We start from the raw sequence: 7,566 nt of genomic DNA on the forward strand, positions 1-7,566 counted from the left end.
CAGGCGCCCGAACCACGGCAAAAGCATGGCCTTCGATATGCTGGCTCTTCGTATCCGGAATGCCATAATTACAGATGACATAAGGACACCGCAACACCTGTTGAAGCTCAGAATTTTGCCGCCGTGTTATGAAGTGAAAGCACTCAATATTAGGAGTGCATAATTATTCCTTATCGATCTGTTTTCTCACACAGCAAGCTACCAGCGCCGTAAAGCAGATCAGTTGGGATACTTACTTTGCCTTCACTTTGATGCAACGTCCTATTAGTTTCCTTTAATGTGCGCAAGCCATCGGTAGGAGGCAGGGACGAAAGCGTGCGAATAGGGACGCGAACAAAGCTACATTTTTTTTTATACAGTAAGGATAATTTGATACTTTTTTTTCACAGAAAGGTGTAACTTGCAAAGAATACAACTTTTCTTTGTATTCGACCTGTGCTCTTTTTAAGGTCAACACTTGCTCTCACTCAGCAGCAGCTGTATTTTGCAGCCTTTTGGATATTCGAGCGGCAACGTTCCTGCGCCCTGTTACTGTGAGTTTCGGCTCTTTTTCTTCTTTTCAACAAATATCATGACGCTACAGTGCTGCCACGTTCCAGCTTAGGGCGTACCATTTATATCGCGGAGTGCACTGACCTGATTATTATCTCGTTGAAAAGATAATTGGTGGCCCGCAATAGCATTGCTTGGTATGGGCTTATTTACGCTCCAGCCACACGCCACACCACCTGCCTGCCCGCACGCATGTGGTCGGAGGAAAATTTGCAGATTTCGCAGACTGTACACATATTCCAGCTTAGACTGCGTGTGCGAGCCCAGTGTATACCAAAATTTGTAAACCGGTGTGCGAAATGGGTAGTTTTCCGCACGACCGCACGCGTGCGGCAAGCGGGCGGTGTCACGGCTCAAGCGTAAATTGGCCTTTAATTAACCAGCCCTAAGGCCGGGATAAAGGTGTGTAACTTCTGCGCGGCCTGCACAGTACTCCGCTATCACATCGGTCAGGTGGTGTCGCACAAGCAAATTTTATCGAAGTGTGCTGATGTCGCCGAATGCTCACGTAGTCCAGTAGAAGCTTCAAAAAATTGGTTCTAACAGTTCACGAACATATTTCTTTAAACATTTTAGTAGCACTCCGTCAACAATTCGCTACCGACTTTGATTGGAACTGTGATTTAAAACAAAGAGCTTGATTTCTGAATATGTCACATATCAGCATTAATTTGTGTTAAAAAAATTTATCAAACACTCTTAAGTTACTTCCCATTCTAAACAATTTTCGGCAAACAGTACGAACTGTGGACGTACTGAGGGGACATGTCCTTCCGAACAAAAATATTTTGATGATGTACAGTAAAACATTATTTACACAAAAGTAACGAGCCTTTTGACAGAGTGTTAAGACAAAAGGGAGAACAAGATCTGTTAAAGGGTCACTTAAAATATTCTGTATAGAAAAGTAAGAAGCAAGTCTTTTAACGGTGTATTAAAAATATGCTTTAAACAAAAGTAAGAAGAAAGTATTTTAACGGTGTATTTAAAATATTCTATATAAAAAAGTAAGAAGGATTAGCGGTGTATTAAAAATATTATTTGTACATAAGTAAGAAGGAAGTCATTTAACGGTGTACTTAAAATATTCTTTATACAGAAGTAAGAAGGAAGACTTTTAACGGTGTGCTTAAAATATTCTTTATATCAGAGTAAGAAAGAAGTCTTTTATTGGTGAACTTCAAACATTCTTTAAACAAAAGTAAGCAGGAAGTATTTTTACATTGTATGAAGAAATGTTACTAGAATGTAAATGTAGATAGACTGTCAGTAAAGTAAATAGAAAGTTGGTAGAAATTGTAAATAATGTTAATAGGTATTTTCGTAAGTGACATCTCTTTGTTTAACGAGCAGTACTTACTCCTGCGGACGTTCCGTCGCTGAAGCGTATTCTTTAAAGGTTAGCAACAGTACGCTGGAGGATGAGGAAATTTCTGTATCCCCGAAGGAAGGCGTACAACTGGAAGTGCCGGTAACGCGTACGGACAGTCGCAGCAACGGTCCATGAACTTGGCTACACAGATTCATTCCATTTTTTAATACGCCAGTCACTATTTTTGCCACCAACTTCTGCACGCGTCTTCAATCCACATGATTCAATCCGGCATGATCGGAGCACAGTGGATTAGCGAAAACTCAGTTCAATTTCCGACAGCTGATCCCACAAAGGCAAGGTGGAAGCGGTAATGGCATAGAATAAAGAACAAACTTAGAGAAGGGAAACTGTACCTTCCGCCGTGGTTCGAAAATAAGCAGCGGCAGCGCATGGAACTTACTTTGGGGGACGCCAGATGACGTTGCTCAAACCGGAAGCGGAAGTGCATTTTTTTTTTTAGAGCAAAATTCAATATGGCCGTTTTTTGCCGGTCGCGTACGCTGGTACGCGCCGTGCTTGCCCTGCAGGCTATGCGGCATGCCTCAATGCCTTCGCTGCCGCGTAGGTGGTGCGTTCTAATTGCCAAGAGCCTCTACTGACGCCCATACAAACAAGCCACAAGTGAGTGAAGAGAACGCGCGACTTTATTGGCAGAAGACAAGCAGTGTACATTCTCGTGCAATAGCAGAAATAAAGTTTGCATGTCGAGATACGCTGGAATCATTGACGCGAGCTCGTAAACGGCTCACCGTCGTCGTCGCACGTGGTGGTCAGGTTAACGAGCAACAACTAGCAGCGGAAACAGATTGGACAGTGTGCCACCTGTTTGCAGCGACAGTCGCCGTTAAAAATGCCCAAATTGCATTGCGAAGCAATCGGGAGACGCAGGCATCTGCTACCGCAGCCTACACAGCGACATGGGCTACCCCAGATTTTAGCCATTTACTCCTTTCCAACCTGCACGTTTCTTTTCTTTCGGGGGCCGCTAATGTGTGGCTCACACTTGCTGTCTCACTATGGACAAGTCGCTTTCGTGGGCATCGCCTCCATCAGCTACTTTTGCGGGCCTTTCCAACCATCTGGCTATCAACTTCATACGCATCGGACTATGTAAGCACGTATGCTGGTCTCCGTTCATGCCTAATCGCGGCCGAGAAAGGCCAGAGGCACAATATGCCCATTGCTGCAGCAGGAAAGCGCGAACGGGGAGCACGAATCACGGTGCATTAAAATTGGGAGTCTATGTCGCTGTGCAGGCTGCAGGAGCGAATGCTAACTTCGAGAGACTGCTTCCCAGTGCAACCGACCAGGCCGCAATATTCTAAAAACATAACACTGCGACCATAACCAAGTGACATAACAGCAAAATTAAACAGCAATCAGTCACCGCATGAGGTTCAGACAATACATTATACATTGGCGACGAACCATATGGCAACAGTGAGCATTCACATACACGGGTCTCTTGGGGTACATTGAGCTGCCTACCTACAGGCGTAGTGCCTGCCTTCGTCGCACGTGGTGGTCTACTAACGAGCAACAACCAGCAGCAGAAACAGATTGGACAGAGTGTCCCACCTGTTTGCGGCGACAGTCGCTGTTAAAGATGAGCAACTTGCAGTGCAAAGCAATCAAGTGACGCAGGCATCTGCTGCCGCAGCCTACACAGCGACATGGACTACCCATCATTTTAGCATTGACTCCTTTCCAGCCTGCATGTTTCTTTTCTTTTGGAGGCCGCTAATGTGTGGCTCACACTTGGTGCCCCACATTGTCTCAATATGGACAAGTCGCTTTCGTGGGCATCACCTTCATCAGCCACTTTTACGGGCCTTTCCACCCAACTTCATACACGTCCGACCATGTAAGCACTTATGCTGGTCTCCGTTCATGCCTAATCGTGGCCGAGAAAGGCCAGAGGCACAATTTGCCCATGGCTGCAGCAGGAAAGGGTGAACGGGGAGCACGAATCACGGTGTGCGTAAATTGGGAGTCTATGTCGCTGTGCAGACTGCAGGATCAAATGCTTACTACGAGAGGCTGCTTCTCAGTGCAACCGACCAGGCCGCAATATTCGAAAAACATAAAACTGCGACCGTAACCATGTGGCATAACAGCAAGATTAAACAGCAATCAGTCACCGCATGAGGTTCAGACAATACATTATACATTGGCTACGAACCATCTTACGGCATAATGCTTGCCTTTGTCACATGTGGTGGTCTGGTAACGAGCGACAACCTGCGGTACAAACAGATTGGACAGAGTCTCGCACCTGTTTGAACAGTTGCCGTTGAAGATGAGCAACTTCCATTGCGAAGCAATCAGGTGACGCAGGCATCTGCTGCCGCAACTAACACAGCGACATGTACTACCCGGCATTTTAGCGTTAACTCCTTTCCAACGTGCACATTTATTTTCTTTCGGGGGCTGCTATGTGTGGCTCACACTTTGTCGCAATGTGGAGAAGTCGCTTTTGTAGGCATCACCTTCGGCAGCCATTCTTGCGGGCCTTTCCACCCATACGGCTATCAACTTCATACACTTCGAACCATGTGAGCACATATGCTGGTCTCCGTTTTGAGCAAATCATGGCCGAGGTAAGCCACAAGCACAATTTGCCCATTACTGCAGCAGGCCAGAACGAACGGGGCGCACCAGTTACGGTGTGTGTATACTGGGAGTCTATGTCGCTTTGCGGACTGCAGGAGCAAATGCTTACCTCGAGGGACTGCTTACCAATGCAACTGACCAGGCCCCCACATCTGAGAAACGTAATACAGTTACCACAGCCAAGTGTGGCAGCAAAACCAGATTCTGCAATCAATCACTTCACTGTAGCTTGCACAAAGACCCAGGATATCAAGGAAGAGGAGCAATCATCAACGAGACTAGGAATATGGAAAATGAGAAAGCTTGCATTCAAGAGAGAAGCCACTCTGCTCTGCAAGCATTGAAGGCTAAAAACATCAAGAAAAGTAAAATGGTGCATAGCACATGTGCATAGGTTAATGCAAGACGCATGCCGATGCTGCATCAGCTATTTCAGGAGAGGAATTGCACATGACAACATACACTAGAAGATACTGCTACAGATATGTTAGGCTGCTAGACAGTGACTGGTATTAAGTATCAGCGAAGAATCGGTTGACCTTTATATTTGGATGAGGATGAATGACCTCTAACAAAAATGGGCAATGAGAAAGCTTGCATTTATAGAAGAAAAATTACACTTGGCACAAACGGAATTAACATGGCTAGGAAGCTGATTAAGGGCAAACTGATGGAACTCAATCTTTTGGCCAGCGTCGTCCGTGCTTGGTCAGATGTTGCAGGTGCACCTGAAGACGAAGAATTTCTAGAAAGTCCTTTTTGAGTTACCTGGATGACTCAACCAAATGTCCGTGCTGGTGGAATGGTGGCTGAAACTCTTTTCAGTCTTGACACAGTCCTCTGCAGACTTGATATCTCATTCATATTCTTCTGCATGTGCTTCTTTGTTCTTGGTGTAAAAGCCTTGCAAATTCGGCTCCAGCCCCTTCCTGTTGGCGCAGATAGGAGCTCCTGTGATGACCAAGATGTGCTTGGCATAGACTCTGTTGAGGCAAAACGGTGACACATGAGATACAGCACAGATTAGCCAAATTTATGTGTGTTTTATATGTTCGAACCAATTATACTGAACCATAAATATGAACAAACATTCATATCTGCTGCAAACAGCAAGCCAATACAGCATATATCAAACATATTTATTTCTGAACCATGTGTTGTTTACCTTGTAGTAGTAGCCAATGTCCACACAATGACCTTGTTGTAGCAGGCAGCAGCTTCTGTTTAGTGCGTGGAGTGTGTTGCTTTATACTGGTGCCGTCTTCATTACTGCATGTCTGGAACAGAAATTTTGACTGAATCAGAAATTGAAAAAGCAAAGTTTTAAAATGCAAAAAGGTGTGACATATATGTTGTAATGATTTGCGACTACAGAACACATGCAAATGTACACTGTCTGTTCTAGGGTGCTTAAGCAGCATGTTAAATAAATATTGCTATTGTCCATAAAATTGATGTCTGCCTAACTACAATGCATGTCAACAGCGCAAGTACTATTAAGATCACAAATGAGAACATTTGTGGGTTCATTTATAAACTAGAAGTGATCACACTGCTAGTTCCACAAGCAAATGCATGAAAGTCATGAAGCTATTAGAACTGATGCATTATTTTTCTGCACGAACGTGATGCACCGCTTCACTACTGCAAAAATAAATGCCCTACGGTAAACCAATCTGAACAGCAAGAACATTTGGAACCAACAAGTAGGAAATATGGGTGAATTATCATGCTTGCAACTGTTTAATACATTAAATTCTGGACTTTCACTTTATTTTACCAAAGGATTATTCGGTTTTGTGGACGAAAGACGTTGCCGGCCGACTCGAAAAAAATGTTTAATATGTATATTGATAAGGCTACTCAGTCACCTACAACCACGGCTACAATAACATGAAAAATGAGACGCGCGTTCCGATATCGCTCTTTCTTTCCTGGTTGTGTGTGTAAACCAAACGACAGCCTCGCAAGTAAAGGTTTATTTAGGAAACAGCAACTGAGATCCTCACTGCCCATATGTAATGCAGGATCTAGTTCGTTAACTTGTGCCCGCCTGGAAGGTAATGACACGGATATTATATAACGATTCAAGCAGCGGTGTTAAACGACTCACCGTTATTGCCGTTGTCAGCCGCAGCAAAATCCAGCTCCCGTTTCGATGCAGACCTGTTCCGAATGGCTCACGACCGAAACCCAACTGCCGGGCTTACATGTCCGCTTGCAAACACGTAACTTCACCCCAAGTTAAATAACGCGAGACATCGAAGCGCAAGAAACTAGTTTTAGAAACAAAGCAGTCTTGAGTGTACGAACGAATGAATCCGTGCCGCCGTGCACTCGGAAATACCGGTAAAAATTTTAAATCCAGGCCAGAGGTCACGTGAAAGATCGATGATGCTGAACGCTATTTGCGTTTATAATGGCGAAGAAACAATAAACTTACTAACAAAGAGCACAATATCTAATTAGCAATGATAATTTTGCCCTGTTTTTATGTAAAAGAAAATGCTTCGGTAATTGTAAGAGAAAGTTTGTAAGATAAAATTGCGCTTATTACGACGCCTCTACCGGGAAATGTTGGAACTAACGAACGAATCCCGAAAGTTATGCTACTACGTCGGCTTTGTTAGCAGCGGCGTGCGGTCGATTTTTTCGCCCTCTGTGGCCATTTGTTGAACTTGAGAGTGTGCTACCCCTGGTAATGGTTTCGTATTCGTGCGCTGTCGCTGAGGCGACGTGCGGCGCGCCACCGGCAGCGCCATCTCGTTTCCCTAGAACAAACTGCTCTGCGAAAAGGGTCCATAGCGCCCGCAGTGGACGCACCGCGGCGCTGGCGTAAGTAGAAGGTTGACTGGAGCAGACGGCAAATGGACGCCACAGGCGTTTTGTGCGTACCGTCGCTACTGCGCAAGGGTGGACTGCCTGTGTCGGCGTGTGAATGTTGTCGAAACAACATGCAAATCACCGCCATATTTCTGTCCAGTGTTCACAAACTTAACGCGAACGATTTCGAAACAATTAGAACA

General features: G+C 44.9%; 1 long non-coding RNA gene across 1 annotated transcript; it reads right to left on the reverse strand.

Annotated features, from left to right (window-relative positions):
* Positions 1-2,553: 2,553 nt before the first annotated feature.
* Positions 2,554-6,017, reverse strand: LOC129382975 (uncharacterized). Its single transcript, XR_011893154.1, has 2 exons — positions 5,706-6,017; positions 2,554-5,523 (listed from the first exon to the last, which is right to left on the reverse strand). It is a non-coding gene; the product is annotated as an uncharacterized lncRNA (long non-coding RNA).
* Between the last annotated feature and the right edge of the window lie 1,549 nt (positions 6,018-7,566).

This window comes from Dermacentor andersoni, chromosome 3 (genome assembly GCF_023375885.2).
Source record: "Dermacentor andersoni chromosome 3, qqDerAnde1_hic_scaffold, whole genome shotgun sequence".
In the NCBI taxonomy this organism is placed as follows: Eukaryota; Metazoa; Arthropoda; class Arachnida; order Ixodida; family Ixodidae; genus Dermacentor; species Dermacentor andersoni.